The following is a 16989-nucleotide window of genomic DNA, read 5'->3' on the forward strand; positions in this document are numbered from 1 at the left end:
GGATGAGTAGTTTGAGACCTCACTTACAACTTGATTGGGGCAATAGACCTAGGAACGCTTCATAAAGTACCATTGGCTATTAATACTCTGGACGCCACAAAAACGTTTCTCCAAGTCAATTGGCCCTATCTAATGCAGATACTGAGACTGACTCATTTGCGGGAAATGATTTGCAGGACAGTAAGCATGATTTACCAAATCCCCATAGCTAGAGTTCTAGTGAACGGGACCATGTCTGCTCCTGTTAAAATTCAGAGGGGGGCAAGGTAGGGGTGCCCGTTATCACCTTTGTTGTTTAACTTGTACATTAATCCCTAGTTGGTGAGATCAGATGTCCTGCCAGAATATCTCCCTTTACGTATAAGAGCTGGGATAAAAAGGTGGCGATGGTGAATATGCCCCTCTTCACTCAGGCAATTGGGGAATTGCTGGCCACCTTAGTTGTTAACCACTCTCGCCTCCTAGTGCTAGGTGACTTCAACTTTTGGCCTTTTGACCCCCGGGAGGATTCTCACTCCAAGGATTTTACTGATCTCCTTTGTAATTTGAATTTTGATCAGCATATACTCTTCCCTAACCATATTCATGGTCATATCTTAGACCAGGTTTGGTCGGCCAACATAGATATTTCTATTCCAACTATTAGCCCCTGCCTTTGGTCCGACCACCATCTCATTTCCTTTGCTTTTGACCTTAAGGAGATGGGCAAATCCTAGCTCCCTCCCAACACCTGGGTTCGTAATTGGGGATGTGTGGAAAAGTCCCTTATTTGTTTTTCTCTTCTGTCCTCTCGTCCTGATTTTGCTGGGTTTTCTCTCCATGACCAGGCCACGGCAGTAAGCATGGGCGAATTTTGCGAATCTCGCGTTCGCGAATTTTGCGGATTTGCGAACTCGCAATCCGCAAAATCCGCGATTTTTTTTTTGTGTTCGCCCGTGTTTCTGCCAGTTCGCGAGGGTTTTTACAGTTTCGCAATTTGCGAACTTACCTGTCGGGTCGCAAGTTTTGCGAACTTGTTGTTTCTACGTGTCCAGCCTGTTTGGGACACTCTTCTTCATCACTGCCACTCTCTGTCACCACTGCCACTCTCTGACTACTCATGCCACCCTCTGGCCCACCCATGCCACCCTCTGTTTCATCACCACACCCTCTGGTTGTCCAGTGTACATTATTTTCGGCAAAGCAAAGCACACCTTCCCTGCCTCAAGTGACCTGAATTAATTTGGGGCTGATTAATGTGTCACAGAATATTTTTTTAGCTGGCACCTGCTTCCTTAGTGCGCCCTGATTAGTGATCTTTTGCACTTGCTAAGTGCTTTCATTGTTGCAAAATTAGTTACAACACCTGCCCTGCCCCAACTGACAATAATGAATTAGGGGCTGATTAATGGATTTTAACTTCCAGCCTGGCTCCTGCTTGTCTCCCTTAGCTGTAATTCAGGACCTTTGTGGCATATGTGTAACTATTCTGAGGTTCAGAGCAGGGTCACATAATAGTTGCAACTGGCAACTGAACTCTGGAGGGGCCCCTCAGGAAGCACTACAGGAAATGGCTACTAATGATGAGCCTGAACTTTTGAACCTGGTAAGTAGTTTCAGTTTTGCTAAGATCGTATTTCTGCAATTTAGCACTTATTCGCGGGGCGCGAAGTTGTACTGGGAAGCCGCGAACTCACGCGAACAGTGCGAGCAGTGTGAGCAAAATCCGCTGCTCGCGGATTTGCGGATTTTGCGGGAGATTCGCGAATCTCGCGGATTGCGAATTTCCCGAAAATCCGCAAAATCCGCGAGCGAAACGGATTTTCCGCCCATGCTTACACGGCAGTAAACCACTGGATTTCTTCTGTCGGTGACCAGCTGGCGCCCCTCAAGCTACTGAAAACTCAATGCCTTCATGATGCAAACAGATGGTTTTCACCTGAGTTAAAATAAAAAAAAACTGGCTCTAAGGCGAGTGGAACTCCAATGGAGGCTTGGTTACTGCCCCACTTTAAAATATATTTATCACACCTTACTTAATGATTACAAAAAATCTATTCTTTCTGCTAAATCAGACTACTTCACATCCACAATTCTCCTCTCCTAAAACTAAGGACATTTTTACCATTGTTCATGACCTTGCTACATCCACAAGGGCTGCCTCTAAACACTTACCTTCACAAGCTCTTTGTAATTCCCTCAATGAGTATTTCATTGAGAAAATCATTACTATCAAAGCTAATATCCCCCTTCCCTCTCCCAATTTTGTCTGCCCTGTTCCTCAGCCCAACATCCAACTCTGGACCAGTTCCCTCTCATCTCCAGGGAAAACATTTCTAATTTGCTTTCTAAAGTTAAATCGGGCTCCCCTACAGATAGTTGTCCAGCTTACCTACTGAAGGAGGTCTTCTCTGCTTGTCCTGATTCCCCCTTTTCTTTGCTAAACAATTCTCTCACATTGGGGGTGGTCCCTGACCTTTTCAAATCTGCTAAAGTTATACCCATTCTGAAGAAGACAGGGGCCGACCCCTCCCTCCCCACTAGTTTTCGTCCTATTTCTTTACTCCCCTTTTTGGGGAAGCTTCTAGAGAGCCACGTTACATCCTGCCTAAACCAGTTTGTTGAGACCTCAAATTTTTGGGATTCTCATCAAGCGGGCTTTCGTCCTGCGCATTCAACTGAGTCCGTCATTCTTATGGTTCTCAATGAACTTAGATGTGGCTCCGATCCACCAGCCTCGCCCTCGCCGCCGTACCACGCATTCGCAGAGCCACCGCTGGAGGAAGGTCCTTCTCCTACCTTGTGGCCAAGACATGGAACTCCCTCCCCATCCACCTACGGCTGACCCAGGACCATCTCTCCTTCAGGAAGCAACTCAAGACCTGGCTTTTCGAGCAGTAACAAACGCCCCCAGCGCCTTGAGACCCTTCTGGGTGAGTAGCGCGCTATACAAATTGCCGATTGATTGATTGATTGATTGATTGACGTGAATTCCTTCCAGGCCTTGGTTGTCCTGGATCTCTCGGCCGCATTTGACACTGTCGACCATGCTATTTTGGTCGACCGTGTCAAGAGTGCTGGCCTATGTGGATCCGCCTTGGCCTGAATTTCCTCATTTCTGGAGAACCGTTATCAGGCGGTTCAGTCAGCCGGTTTTTCAGCCACAGCCTGTCCCATCACTTGCGGTGTCCCTCAGGGCTCCTCTCTTTCTCCCCTTCTTTTCAATCTCTATATTCTTCCTCTTATCTTGGCCCTTCACAAACTGGACATCACCGTATTTAATTACGCTGACGATCTCCAGCTTATCTTTAATATCTCTTCTTCCCCTTCTTCCATTCTCAACTTTCAATCTATCATGACTTTTATCAGCGACTGGATGAGCATGAACCATCTCAAGCTCAATCCAGATAAGACCGAGCTGGTCCTTACCAGTGGTGTGGTGTCCTTAGTCCCTGGTCTTCTACCTTCAGGCCCTCTTCCCTTGGTTTTCCCCCTTCTCCCTCTCACACTGTCAAAAGCTTAGGCATCAAAGTCAGCAGTGACCTCTCTATGCATCATCAAGTCAGTGCTGTGGTGTCCTCATGTTTTCTTAATTTGCGCATTATACGCAAGATTTCCCGTTTTTTTCCCCACTGAAGCGCTCAAATCAATTTTGTTAGCTATGGTGATCTCGCGTTTGGATTACACGAATGCTCTGTATGTCGGTATGCACGCCTATGAGCTTCGCCGTCTTCAACTTATTCAAAATCAAGCCGCAAGGCTAGTCTTTAAACTTCCTAAATCCCATCAAATCACTCCCCTTCTTGAATCCTTTCACTGGCTACCCCTCACTGAACGTTCACTGTTTAAGCTTGGCTGCCTGATCTTTAAGGCATTATCTGGTTCTGCCCCTTTATTTGTGTCTACCAAACTTAAACCTTACATTCCCACCCGAGATCTTCTTTCCTCCACTAAAAATCTATTGCATGTTCCCCGCTTCAAAAGGAAGAAACACGGTGGCTGGTGTTTTTCCTACCTGGCCCCTGCTTTTTGGAACTCCTTACCGCTTACTATTAGAACTACGGTTTATTACATGGAGTTCCGTAAACTGTTGAAAACCTGGTTGTTTTCATAAGCCTTCGCTGAGTGAGCAGTACTCCTCTTACCTCCGCCATTAGCGCCTAGAAACCGCTTGGTCATCGTGCGCTCTACAAATTCCTTAAAATTTCAATTTCAATTTATACGCCGAAGATTTGATGGTTTACCCGTCAGACTTAAATACGGAGATCGCAATAATATACAAATTGGCGTCACAGTTTGGTCGGATATCTGGCTATGAGATAAATGCGTCCAAAATGGAGTGCATGGCTTGGAATGTGTATATTATTATTATTGTTTCTTATATAGCGCCTGAATCGACCCCCGAAGGGGTATCTCCGCGCTTGCCTTGGGAACCCGTCCTGGCTTTTCCCTGTGAGATAGCCCCTACAGGGCATCCCCAAGGTGAAAGCCAGGCATCCCGCCGCGGGGGGCCGTTGTGGAGATTAAGCAAGCTTAATGCCCAGAGTTGCAGAGTGTGAACCCATGATTAGGTCAGGCACCGAAGCGAGAATTATCGAGTCCATGGACATTTGAGCTCAAGACCCTGCCGCGTCGGGAATTGAACCCTGGTCCCGGGTCTGACCTCTGCTTCAGGGTCTGCCTGCTCTAACCAGTGAGCCACACTTCTCCACTATACACATACACATTTAGTGAAAAAAGAAATTAGGTATCTGGGCATCATGGTCACACAGACTATTGAGAGAATAATAGATACAAATCTCCATAAAATCAGCGAACAGATATGCAATTCTCGAACGAGCTCGGCATACTTACCACTAACAATAATTGGTAGAGTCAGTTAAAAATAATGTTTTTACTGAAACTTATCTTCCTATTTCAAAATATCCCCCGAGCCTTCAAAGAAGAGGGACTGAAAAAACTCTAGGCAAAAATAAACCGCTTCATATGGGCCTCTAAAAGTACACAGATTTTGTGGAAAAAACTACAGAGGAAGAAAAACAAGGGAGGGTTGTGTTTGCCAGACATGGGGCCCGATGTGGATAATCCAAATTTACCTATTCTAAAGTACCGAATTTTGCTGATTCAGTATTTCAGAATCTGTAAATGGTGGAGAGGTGTGGTGCAGCAGCCAGAGCAGCTGACTTCGGAGCACAGGGTTCACGGTAAGCATGGGCGGAAATTCCGTTCCGCTCGCGGATTTTGCGGATTTTCGGTAAATTCGCAATCCGCGAACGCTCGCGAATTTACCGAAAATCAGCAAATTCGCACGCAGCGGATTTTTTCTTTCTTGGTGATACAATTTTGCGGCGCGCGGCGTTCACTTACCGTCATTCAGCGTTTGCCGAGTTGTTTTTCTCGATATTTTACGAGTGCTGCGCCATTTTGGATCTTGCTGCGAGATCCCGCGGGAGTTTGGCGACCGCGAATACGTCATCGTGCTCGCCGCCTTGCACAGCGAGAGTTTGTCAAGGCGAGTACGCCGTGATCAAGTATCGTGAGAGTTTGCAATCGCGAACTTGTACATGCGGCGGGCAGCAAAAATCTCTCACTCGCAAAAATACAAAATTTGCAATTCTGCACAAGAAATCCACCAGCAAGCAGCATAAACCTTCTGAAAATGATGATTTTTATCTGAATAACTCCTCAGGTTGACATTTGCCTGCACTTTTTTTGCAAGGAGTCCATTTTGGGGTGGGGGGGTGGGAGGAAGGAAGTGCCCCACAGTCTCCAACTTCCTGTTCCTGTCCAGCAGGCTCCTCCCAGTGCTTTGTCCATCTCCTGGTCACTTTTCATTTGGATCCGGGGCTGGAAGGATTACTTCTTGTGGATGCTGCTGGATATTTGGATTTGAGGCCTTTTTGACTTTCTTTGGATCACTTTTGGATTAGAAATTTCACAAGTAAGTTTGTTTGGGGCATTACAGTTGCTGCAACTACAATTTTGGAATTTTCGATTTTTGGGCTGTTGTTGGGGCCTTTTGCCCAGGGGTACTCAGTGGTGGGTGGACTGAGTCTTTCTGTGGGGTCTCTTTAATAAAAACATCATGGAGGGCCTGGATGGCTTGGGATTGTGCTGATTTTTCTGTGATTTTCGTTTTTTTGGCCTGTTGTTGTGGCCTTTTCACCAGGGCTAGTGAGTGGTGCATGTGCCCAGTCTTTCTGTGGGGTGTCTTGAATTTAAACATCATGGAGGGCCTAGATGGCATGGGATTGTGCTGATTTTTCTGTGTTTTTCGATTTTTTGGGGTGTTCATGGGGACAGGCCATGTGGCTGGGGGCCATTTTGAGTGCTGCTACAGGCCCTGGCCATGTGCTGGTAGGGAAGGGGGCCATTTTGAATGCAGGCAGTGTTGTTAGGTCTGCAACCATTTTGCCTAGCTGTCAACCTTTATGCCCAGGGGTACTGAGTGGTGCATAGGCCTTGTCTTTCTGTGGGGTGTCTTGAATTGAAACATCATGGAGGGCTTGGGATTGTGCTGATTTTTCTGTGATTTTCGTTTTTTTGGGCTGTTGTTGTTGCCTATTCACCAGGGGTAGTGAGTGGTGCATGTGCCTAGTCTTTCTGTGGGGTGTCTTGAATTTAAACATCATGGAGGGCCTGGATGGCATGGGATTGTGCTGATTTTTCTGTGTTTTTCGATTTTTTGGGGTGTTCATGGGGACAGGCCATGTGGGTGGGGGCCATTTTGAGTGCTGCTACAGGCCCTGGCCATGTGCTGGGAGGGAGGGGGCCATTTTGAATGCAGGCAGTGTTCTTAGGTCTGCAACCATTTTGCCTAGCTTTAAACCTTAATGCCCAGGGGTACTGAGTGGTGCATAGGCCTAGACTTTCTGTGGGGTGTCTTGAATTTAAACATCATGGAGGGCTTGGGATTGTGCTGATTTTTCTGTGATTTTTTTTTTTTTGGGCTGTTGTTGTGGCCTTTTCACCAGGGATAGTGAGTGGTGCAAGTGCCTAGTCTTTCTGTGGGGTGTCTTGAATTTAAACATCATGGAGGGCCTGGATGGCATGGGATTGTGTTGATTTTTCTGTGTTTTTCAATTTTTTGGGGTGTTCATGGGGACAGGCCATGTGGGTGGGGTCCATTTTGAGTGCTGCTACATGCCCTGGCCATGTGCTGGGAGGGAGGGGGCCATTTTGAATGTAGGAAGTGTTCTTAGGTCTGCAACCATTTTGCCTAGCTTTCAATCAATCAATCAGAGACATTTATAGAGCGCACTACCTACCCGTAGGGTCTCGAGGCGCTTGGGGGGGGGGGGGGGGGGTGCCGCTACTGCTCGAACAGCCAGGTATTGAGCTTCTTCCTGAAGGAGAGGTGGTCTTGGGTCAGGCGCAGGTCGGCCGGGAGGGAGTTCCAGGTCTTGGCGGCCAGGTAGGAGAAGGACCTTCCTCCTGTAGTGGCTCTGCGGATGCGTGGGACGGCGGCGAGAGCGTGGCTGGCGGATCGGAGGTGGCGTTTGGGGGCGTAGAAGTTGATTCGGTTGTTGAGGTAGCTCGGGCCTTGGTCGTGGAGAGCTTTGTGTGCGTGGGTAAGGAGGCGGAAGGTGATTCTCTTGTTGACCGGGAGCCAGTGCAGGTCTCTTAGGTGTCCGGAGATGTGGCTGTGTCGTGGGATGTCGAGGATGAGTCTGGCTGAGGCGTTCTGGATGCGCTGGAGTCTCGTCTGGATCTTGGCGGTGGTTCCGGCGTAGAGTGCGTTGCCGTAGTCCAGTCGGCTGGTGACGAGGGCCTGGGTGAGGGTCTTCCTGGTCTCTGTGGGGATCCACCAGAAGATCTTCCGAAGCATGCGCAGGATGTTGAAGCACGACGAGGAGACGGCGTTGACTTGCCTGGTCATGGAGAGGGAGGAGTCCAAGATGAAACCCAGGTTGCGTGCATGGTCCGTCGGTTTGGGTGCGGTGCCCAGGGCGGGGGGCCACCAGGAGTCGTCCCAGGCGGAGGGCGAGGAGCCCAGGATGAGGACCTCCGTCTTATCTGTGTTCAGCTTCAGGCGGCTCGTCGTCATCCACTCGGCTACCTCTCTCATCCCTTCGTGCAGGTTGGCTCTGGCGGCGGCGGGGTCGTTGGTCAGGGAGAGGATCAGCTGGGTGTCGTCGGCGTAGGAGATTATGTTGAGGTTGTGTTGGCGTGCGATGGCCGCGAGGGGGCTCATGTAGACATTGAAGAGAGTCGGGCTCAGTGAGGATCCTTGAGGGACGCCGCAGATGACTTTGGTGGACTCTGACTTGTACGGTAGTAGGCGGACTCTTTGTGTTCTTCCGTCGAGAAAGGAGACGATCCATTCCAGCGCCTTCTCCTGGATTCCGACGTTGCTGAGGCGCTGCACTAGGGTGCGGTGGCAGACCGTGTCGAAAGCCGCGGAGAGGTCTAGGAGGATGAGGGCCGCTGTTTCCCCGTTGTCCATCAGGGTTCGGATGTCGTCAGTGGCGGAGATGAGGGCGGTCTCGGTGCTGTGGTTGGCACGGAATCCGGACTGCGATGGGTCGAGGGATCCATTCGTCTCGAGGAAGGTGGCCAGCTGTTTGTTGACGGTCTTCTCGATGACTTTGGCTGGAAACGGGAGTAGAGAGATGGGGCGGTAATTCTTGAGTTCGGTGGGGTCTGCTGTAGGTTTCTTCAGTAGAGCGCTGAGTTCGGCGTGCTTCCAGCTCTCGGGGAAGGTGGCGGTGTCGAATGAGGTGTTGATGATGTCCCGCAGGTGGGGTGCGATGACCGCGTCGGCTTTGTTGAAGACGTGGTGAGGGCAGGGGTCGGTCGGAGATCCGGAGTGGACGGAGTTCATCGTGTGGACGGTTTCTTCGGTGTTGACCGGGGTCCAGGCGCGGAGGGTGGTGGTGGGTGGCGATGCTGCGTCGTGGCGTGCGTCGGTTGAGTGCTGAAGCTGTAGTGTATGTCCGCGATCTTGTTGTGGAAGTAGGAGGCGAGGGAGTTGCAGAGGTCTTGCGAAGGGGTGATGTCGTTGTTTCCGGCGTTGGGGTTGGAGAGCTCTTTCACGATGTTGAAGAGTTCCTTGCAGTTGTGTGCGTTGTTGTCCAGTCTGTTTTTGAAAGCCGTTTTCTTGGCGATGCGGATCAGTTGGTGGTGTTTCCGGGTGGCGAGCTTGAGGGTGGTCCTGTTGTCCGGCGTGGGTTCCCTTCTCCAGGCTTTCTCGAGGGCTCGGCAGTTCTTCTTGGAGCTCTTGAGTTCGTCGGTGAACCATGGGGCTCTCTTGCTGCCGGGTCTGCTGGGCGGGGTCCTCAGTGGGGCGAGTTCGTCCGCGCAGTTGCTGATCCACTTCGTGAGGTTGTCGGCGGCCTGGCTGGGGTTCGCTGAGCTGGCCGGAGGGTGCTGGCTCAGGGAGGCGGCGAGCTGGTCGGCTGTGATCTTGTTCCAGCTTCTTCGGGCAACCTGTTGGCCATGTGGGTGGGGGCCATTTTGAGTGCTGCTACAGGCCCTGGCCATGTGCTGGGAGGGAGAGGGCCATTTTCAATGCAGGCAGTGTTCTTAGGTCTGCAACCATTTTGCCTAGCTTTCAACCTTTATGCCCAGGGGTACTGAGTGGTGCATAGGCCTAGTCTTTCTGTGGGGTGTCTTGAATTTAAACATCATGGAGGGCTTGGGATTGTGCTGATTTTTCTGTGATTTTCATTTTTTTGGGCTGTTGTTGTGGCCTTTTCACCAGGGGTAGTGAGTGGTGCATGTGCCTATTCTTTCTGTGGGGTGTCTTGAATTTAAACATCATGGAGGGCATGGGATTGTGCTGATTTTTCTGTGTTTTTTCGATTTTTTGGGGGTGTATAACTGAACTGATGGTCCTCTGTCTTCCATTGCTTTTAGGTGCACAAGACTCAAGAGAACCACCAGTGCCAGGAAGAAGTCCTGCAGCGGTGTGTGTGTGCAGCATAACGTCACATGACGTCACGTCTGGCCACAGACAACTCTGCAACTCGTGCAACTGCGGCCTGCTGTTCTGACCTGCTCTGAAGAAGATGGCCCCAAAAAAAGTTCCCCGTATCTCCTCTAGCAAGAAAGTTGCCAGTAAGGAGCAGAAGAAGCAAGTTACCAAGGAGACTGGTGTGCCGCCCGCCACGTTTTAGCGGGATCTGCTGGGGACCAAGCTGGGAGCAGCACCTCCGCTCCATTGGGCTCAGTGACACCACCACCACCACGCCAACTTAAGTCCAAGCCCTTGAGTGCTGCAGAGGCACTTAGTCTAGTTGTTCAATCACCATCGACCAGTGATGTTGGCTCATCGCAAGAAAGTAGCAGCAATGTCCCTGAATCAACACAGGTTGTTGTAACTTATCTGACGAGTGTTGAACAACCACAGCTGCAACAACAACCACATGTGCAAGTACAAGCCCAAGTACATGTGGAACGAGAGGCAGCGCAAGGAGATGCGCAAGCAGAGGTGCATGGAGGGTCACAAGTGCCCACAATAGTTGTTCCTCCCGAAGTAGGGGCACATCAGGAAATCGACAATCAAGGCGAGGTATCATTTGAGGAAGCCACTCCTCCTGATGATCATTCATTGTCTTCCACACCCCTAGCAAGGAAGAGATCAAGGGTGAGGTCTACATCTTCTTCAAGTCCACCTCCTTCTGATGATACAGATCTAAATTGGGAACCATCACTGCCGTCTGTGAGTAAGACACACCATGATCTGACAAAGGTAGTTAAGCGTAAAAGGAAGGTCATCGAAAGACTCATAGTTATGGAGTGTGATGAGGCTCAACAAGAAGTGGCGGATACTCCTGCTGATGAAGACTCTCACGACGACGACGCAGTCATCATAAAGGTCACTGCAGCCCCAGCGGGCATGCAGCAAAAAGACATTTTGACCCTAGCCCGAGAAGCTGCTGAGCGTGATGATGTTGTCGACGAGGAGGCAATGGAAGAAACACCACAATCATTGGAGTTAACTAGTACACCAACACCTACTGCTTCCATATTTCTTACTCGCCAGAAGGGACCTCCATCCACCTCGACCTCAATTAGTGGTGGTGAAAGTGCAAAACGTACTGAAGTTCGGCATTCCACATCCTCCACTTCATCTGGCATTAGCAGCAGGACCACCACCACCAGTATCGCTGCCTCCTCCGGCCCCCAAAGACATTTCAAGTCCGCAGTTTGGGACTTCTTTAATGTTTGCCCAAAAAGGAAAACCTCGCCATTTGTAGAATATGTAAGTTGGCAGTTAGTCGTGGTAAGTTTGGTTCCAACTATGGTACCGGAGGCCAGAGAGGTCATCTTGAAAGAAAGCACGCTGTCAGATGGTTTGCGCACCTACAGGCGATCAAGGAAGCCCGAATTGCACGTAATGAAAAAGTTGATGTTTCATCTGATGATGACGAGGAGGAAGAAGACGTGTCAAACACTTCACTTACACCCAGTACCCCTGTCAGCAGCACACCCCATGTGAGCCACACTAAGAGTGTGGGAGAGAGTGAGACACCAATGCGAAAAAGTTCATCAGCGAGCGTAACTGGGTCGAAGAAATCATCATCATCATCCCATAAATGCTTGGTCCAGGGCATCATTAAAAAGATGTTGTTTACAGAAGCGCAATATGAACGCAACCACCCACTGACGCGTCTGTATAACAATAAGCTGGCTAAAATGCTAGCTCTGGACCTTCTCCCTTTTTCTTTTGTAGAAGGGGTTGGTTTTCTAGAATTAGTGGCAGCGCTCTGCCCTAAATGGAAGGTTCCTAGCCGGTTCTATTTTGCCAGAGTTGCGGTTCCAGCACTACATGAAGATGTGCTGGAGGTGATTGGGGCAGCTTTGCAGAAGAGTGCTGTTCACACTATACATCTGACAACAGACATGTGGACCAGTGGCGCAGGCGCTGATTACATGTGCATCACTGCACACTGGGTCTCTTTTTCAGGGGTTAAAGCAAAGCTAAACGCAGGTGTTGACCCGGACCAAGTTTTTAAAGCTGCTCGGAAACATGCAACACTAGCCATGTTTGGCTTAGAGAATCGTCACACAGCACAAAACATTTTGGATGAGTTTAACACAAAGGTCCTTCACTGGCTGTCCCCAAAAAAACGCCAGGTTGATTATGTTTCCACGGATAATGGCGCCAATGTAGTTAAGGCCATGGAGCTGGGTCACTATTTCAGAGTGCCGTGTTTGGCGCACTGTATAAACCTGGTTGTTAAAAAATTCTTGAGTGATAAAGACAGTACAGCGTACGAGGTAGTGGACACCTTCCGAAAAATGTGCAACCATTTCAGCCATTCTTTTAAGGCCCGGAAGCATCTGAGGAGCCTCCTACATGAACGTCGAATGCCAGTGAAAGCACTCATCCAGGAGGTGGCAACACGTTGGAACTCAACCTTCTACATGCTTGAGCGTCTGTATGAGCAGTATACAGTACTCAATCACTATTTCTTACAACAGGGTACAGCTCACAAGGACCTGAGGATGGATGCGGTGCAATGGGAAATAGTTAAAAGCCTGACAGACATGCTTCGTCCTTTTGAGGTCTTCACTCGTGCAGTCAGCAAGGAGGACTGTAATTTGGGAAAAGCTATCCCATTGTTGTACATGCTGGAGCACCAACTGAAGGCGGTGTCTTCTGTGTTTCAAAAAAATGAAAAAAACCAAGACCCTTTTGTTTTGTCGGAGAAATTATTAGAGCGCCTACAAGGTGATGAACGTCTTAAAATGATCCACTCAGAACAGCATTACATTTGTGCTACTATTCTGGATCCACGCTACAAAAAGGCGCTGGCAGGCCGAGCATTCTTTCCTTTTGCTGATGAAGATGTTACAAAGTACAAACGTTGGCTAGTCTTGTCAGCCAAGAGGTTTGAAAGAGAACGGCAGCTCATTGAAGGAAAAGGCAGTACATCAGCATCAGCAGGCCATCCCCAGTCAAAACAATCCACTGCTGCACCTGTGGCTGTGGCACAATTGACCTCTCAGCCGTTAAAGACACCAGCAACCAGATCATCTGCACCAAACACAACAGTAACATTGGATGCAGAAGAGGATTGGCTAACTTGGCTTGGGTTTGGTTCTCAAAAGGTCACAGCAACAGCTAAGCAAAGTGGAGGAACCTTGGAGGAGGACCTTGAGTCGATGGTGCAGGACTATCTGAATGACTCAACAGAGGTCTATGTTAATGCTGACCCAAGAATTGTGGCCACAGCTCTCCAACCTGGCTTTAAACTACTTGTCTTGCCCACTAGCAAGCGTGTCTTCTGAACGTGTTTTCAGTGCTGCTGGTGGCATTGTAACTCCCAAACGGAGCCGCCTCTCGCCCAAAAATGTGGCGAGGTTAACAATGATAAAGATGAATCAGCACCTCATACCACCAGATTACAAAGTACGAGAAAGCACGCCGGATGAAGACGAGGTGGACAGCAACGTAGATGAGGGAATTTCTTCTCTGTTAGGTGACACTGAGCTCACCCTGCCTGAATTTGAAGAGTATGATGACGAACCCTTATTCTTATTCCTGGACCCTGACACCGAGCCCTGAAAATGAGACAATGAATCAATAACTTTCTTTTTCGTCCTTATTCACTTTTATTCCTGTGTGTCTGTCTTTCTTTGTTGTGCACAGTTAATATAATTCAAACTTTAATCACCTAATCACAAAAACAAGCCCATCATCAGAACTGTCTTCACTTGTTTGCTATTGATTTGAAGGTGCTGCAGTCTGCATTCCTCAGGTTCACAAGTTCAGAAGAACATGCTCCTCTATCCTCCTCCTCCAGACTCGTATTTCCATCAAAGCAGAGGGCTGGATTACGCCCAATGAAGAAAGACTCAGCACTTGTGGGGGTGTTATACTTCTTTGCGGGTGAGTTGACGGCTCTGGGGCCATTGCTGGGAAGCTCTAATACCGGATAAAAGTGGTTTGGACCAAATCGGAGGCGGAATTTTTTGTATGTTTTTGCTGACTTGCTTGCCTCTGAGGTGCTCTTTGAGGGGGTTCCGGGTGTTTGTGGGTGAGTTTTGGGGTCTGTTAGCACTGCTGGGACAGTCTAATCTTGATTGCATTTGCTTTTCAGGAAATCCGTGGTGGAAAACAGGAGTTATGGCCTAGCTGCACAGCGCGTTTGGACCGAAGGCAGAGAAATATTGTAAGTATGAGATTTTCCTTTTTGGCTGTTTGGGGGTGTTGTGCTTTTTGGCGGGTGGGTTGGCGGGTCTTGGGGCATTCCTGGGAAGGTCTAATACCGGATAGAAGTGGTTGGAACAAAATCCACGCTGAATTTTATTTTGCTATTTCTGACATTTTGCTCAATGTAGCGTTTTCGGGGGCCTGTTTGGGGGGCTTCCTGGTGTTTGTGGGTGGGTTTCGGGGTCTGGGAGCACTGCTGGCTATGGATACTTTAGTTTGCAAGAGGTTTGAAGCAAATCCATGGTGGCAGAGGGGAGTTAGGGCCTAGCTGCAGAGCGTGCGCCGAGTGATTGGGGAATTTGGCAAGAAAATGACTAAGTCCCCATTTTTGTACTTTTGCTTTTTGGCTGTTTGGGGGTCTTCTACTAGTTTTCTCCTGGGTTGACGGCTCTGGGGCCATTGCTGGGAAGCCTTAATACCGGATAAAAGTGGTTTGGACCAAATCGGAGGCAGAATTTTTTTTGTGTTTTTGCTGACTTGCTTGCCTTTGAGGTGCTCTTTGGGGGGTTCCGGGTGTTTGTGGGCGAGTTTTGGGGTCTGGGAGCACTGCTGGGACAGTCTAATCTTGATTGCATTTGCTTTTCAGGAAATCCGTGGTGGAAAACGGGAGTTATAGCCTAGCTGCACAGCGCGTTTGGACCGAAAGCCGAGAAATATTGTAAGTATGAGATTTTCCTTTTTGGCTGTTTTGGGGTGTTGTGCTTTTTGGCGGGTGGGTTGGCGGGTCTTGGGGCATTCCTGGGAAGGTCTAATACCGGATAGAAGTGGTTGGGACAAAATCCACGCTGATTTTTTTTTGTTGCTATTTCTGACATTTTGCTCAATGTAGCGTTTTCGGGGGCCTGTTTGGGGGGCTTCCTGGTGTTTGTGGGTGGGTTTCGGGGTCTGGGAGCACTGCTGGCTATGGATACTTTAGTTTGCAAGAGGTTTGAAGTAAATCCATGGTGGCAGAGGGGAGTTAGGGCCTAGCTGCAGAGTGCGCGCGGAGTGATTTGGGAAATTGGCAAGAAAATGACTAAGTCCCTATTTTTGTACTTTTGCTTTTTGGCTGTCTGGGGGTCTTCTACTAGTTTTCTCCTGGGTTGACGGCTCTGGGGCCATTGCTGGGAAGCTCTAATACCGGATAAAAGTGGTTTGGACCAAATCGGAGGCGGAAACTTTTTTTGTGTTTTTGCTGACTTGCTTGCCTTTGAGGTGCTCTTTGGGGGGGTTCCGGGTGTTTGTGGGTGAGTTTTGGGGTCTGGGAGCACTGCTGGGACAGTCTAATCTTGAGTGCATTTGCTCTTCAGGAAATCCGTGGTGGAAAAGGGGATTTATGGTCCAGCTGCACAGCGCGTTTGGACCGAAGGCCGAGAAATATTGTAAGTATGAGATTTTCCTTTTTGGCTGTTTGGGGGTGTTGTGCTTTTTGGCAGGTGGGTTGGCGGGTTTTGGGGCATTCCTGGGAAGGTCTAATACCGGATAGAAGTGGTTGGGACAAAATCCATAAGGAAAAGCCTTTTGGCACTTTTTGTAACTTAGGGTTCGTTAGGGTTCGCCCTAGCAGCCGGATTGCATGTGTTTCGGGGTGTTCTAGATTTTTGCAACTGAGTTCTGGGGTCTTAGAGCACTTGTGAGAATGTGTTATTTTGGTTGCAAGTCATTTGAGGAAATTCCATGGTGGGAAAGGGGGGATTTGGCATAGTTAAAGAAAGCCTTTGCCACTATTCTTAACTTAGGGCTCGTTAGGGTTAGCAGTATTTCTATTGCATGTGTTTGGGTGGGGGGGTTTTCGAGTTTTGGAGCGATGCTGGCTATGGATACTTTTGCTTGCTTGCAAGTGGTTTGAATACAATCCACGGTGGGTAAGGGGGTATTTGGGCCTACTTTTACTTTCGAAGTACGTTTTGTCACCAGTTTTCTGCTAGGCCTCGTTTTTTGAGATCTGATTGGGGGTCTTCTACATTTTTGCGACTGGCTTTAGTAAGGGACTGGGTGGGAGCACTGCTGGGAAGGTCTAATTTTGTTCTAAAACACAGTTTACAGTACACCTAGCTTGAGGGGAAAGATCCGCTAAATTAATTTGCCCATACTTATTTATCCTTCAAAAGGTGACTCAGACAGAGTAGGCACTTTCAAAAATATTGTACTGTCTATTAGGAAAATCAAAGTGTGACTTTTTGCACTACACAGCGTACATACCTTATATTTATTTATCAGTGGTGTTGTAATATTATATCACTTCCTGTTTTTCGTTCAATGATTACAGGCCGGGTTTCAGTCTGTGGAATGGGGAAAAAAGGATCGAGTCAGGCTTCACATTAGCGAGCCGCAATTCCGCATCCGCCAGGCAAGCAGTGGACAGGGTGTCTTCTGGTCACCAACATAGATGGACGAAGCGTCAGCTGGAATGGAGGAGTGCCGCTAATAAGAGGAATTGTTTGCTGCATGCAACTTACTTACCAAATTCAACAGGACAACTACAACAACATACAGATACAGTATCCATTGTTTTCTTCTATGAGTGTGACTGCATTTCTTGGATCTCTCTCTGCTTCTAAATTGATCCCTACAGCCATTCTATAGGTTTTACTTCGGCTATTTTTTAAACCTAATTTAATGTAGCCCTGTACTGTTGCATTCTGTCATTCACGGTTGTCGAAAGTACTACTTACTTTTCAGTAACAATGCATTCAGTAGTGCATGCACTTCCTTTATGTCACGTAAAAGATTTATGGTTAGCTTTGTACCCAAAAATTTCTTTATGTTCAATTACTGTTTGTCCATGCTGTGCTTTTTTTTTTCTCTCAACAAAACCTACCCAAAAAGAAACCCCCATTCCCATCCATTTTACAAACCCTAACCCT

This window comes from Lissotriton vulgaris, chromosome 7, assembly GCF_964263255.1.
Source record: "Lissotriton vulgaris chromosome 7, aLisVul1.2, whole genome shotgun sequence".
Taxonomy (NCBI): Eukaryota; Metazoa; Chordata; class Amphibia; order Caudata; family Salamandridae; genus Lissotriton; species Lissotriton vulgaris.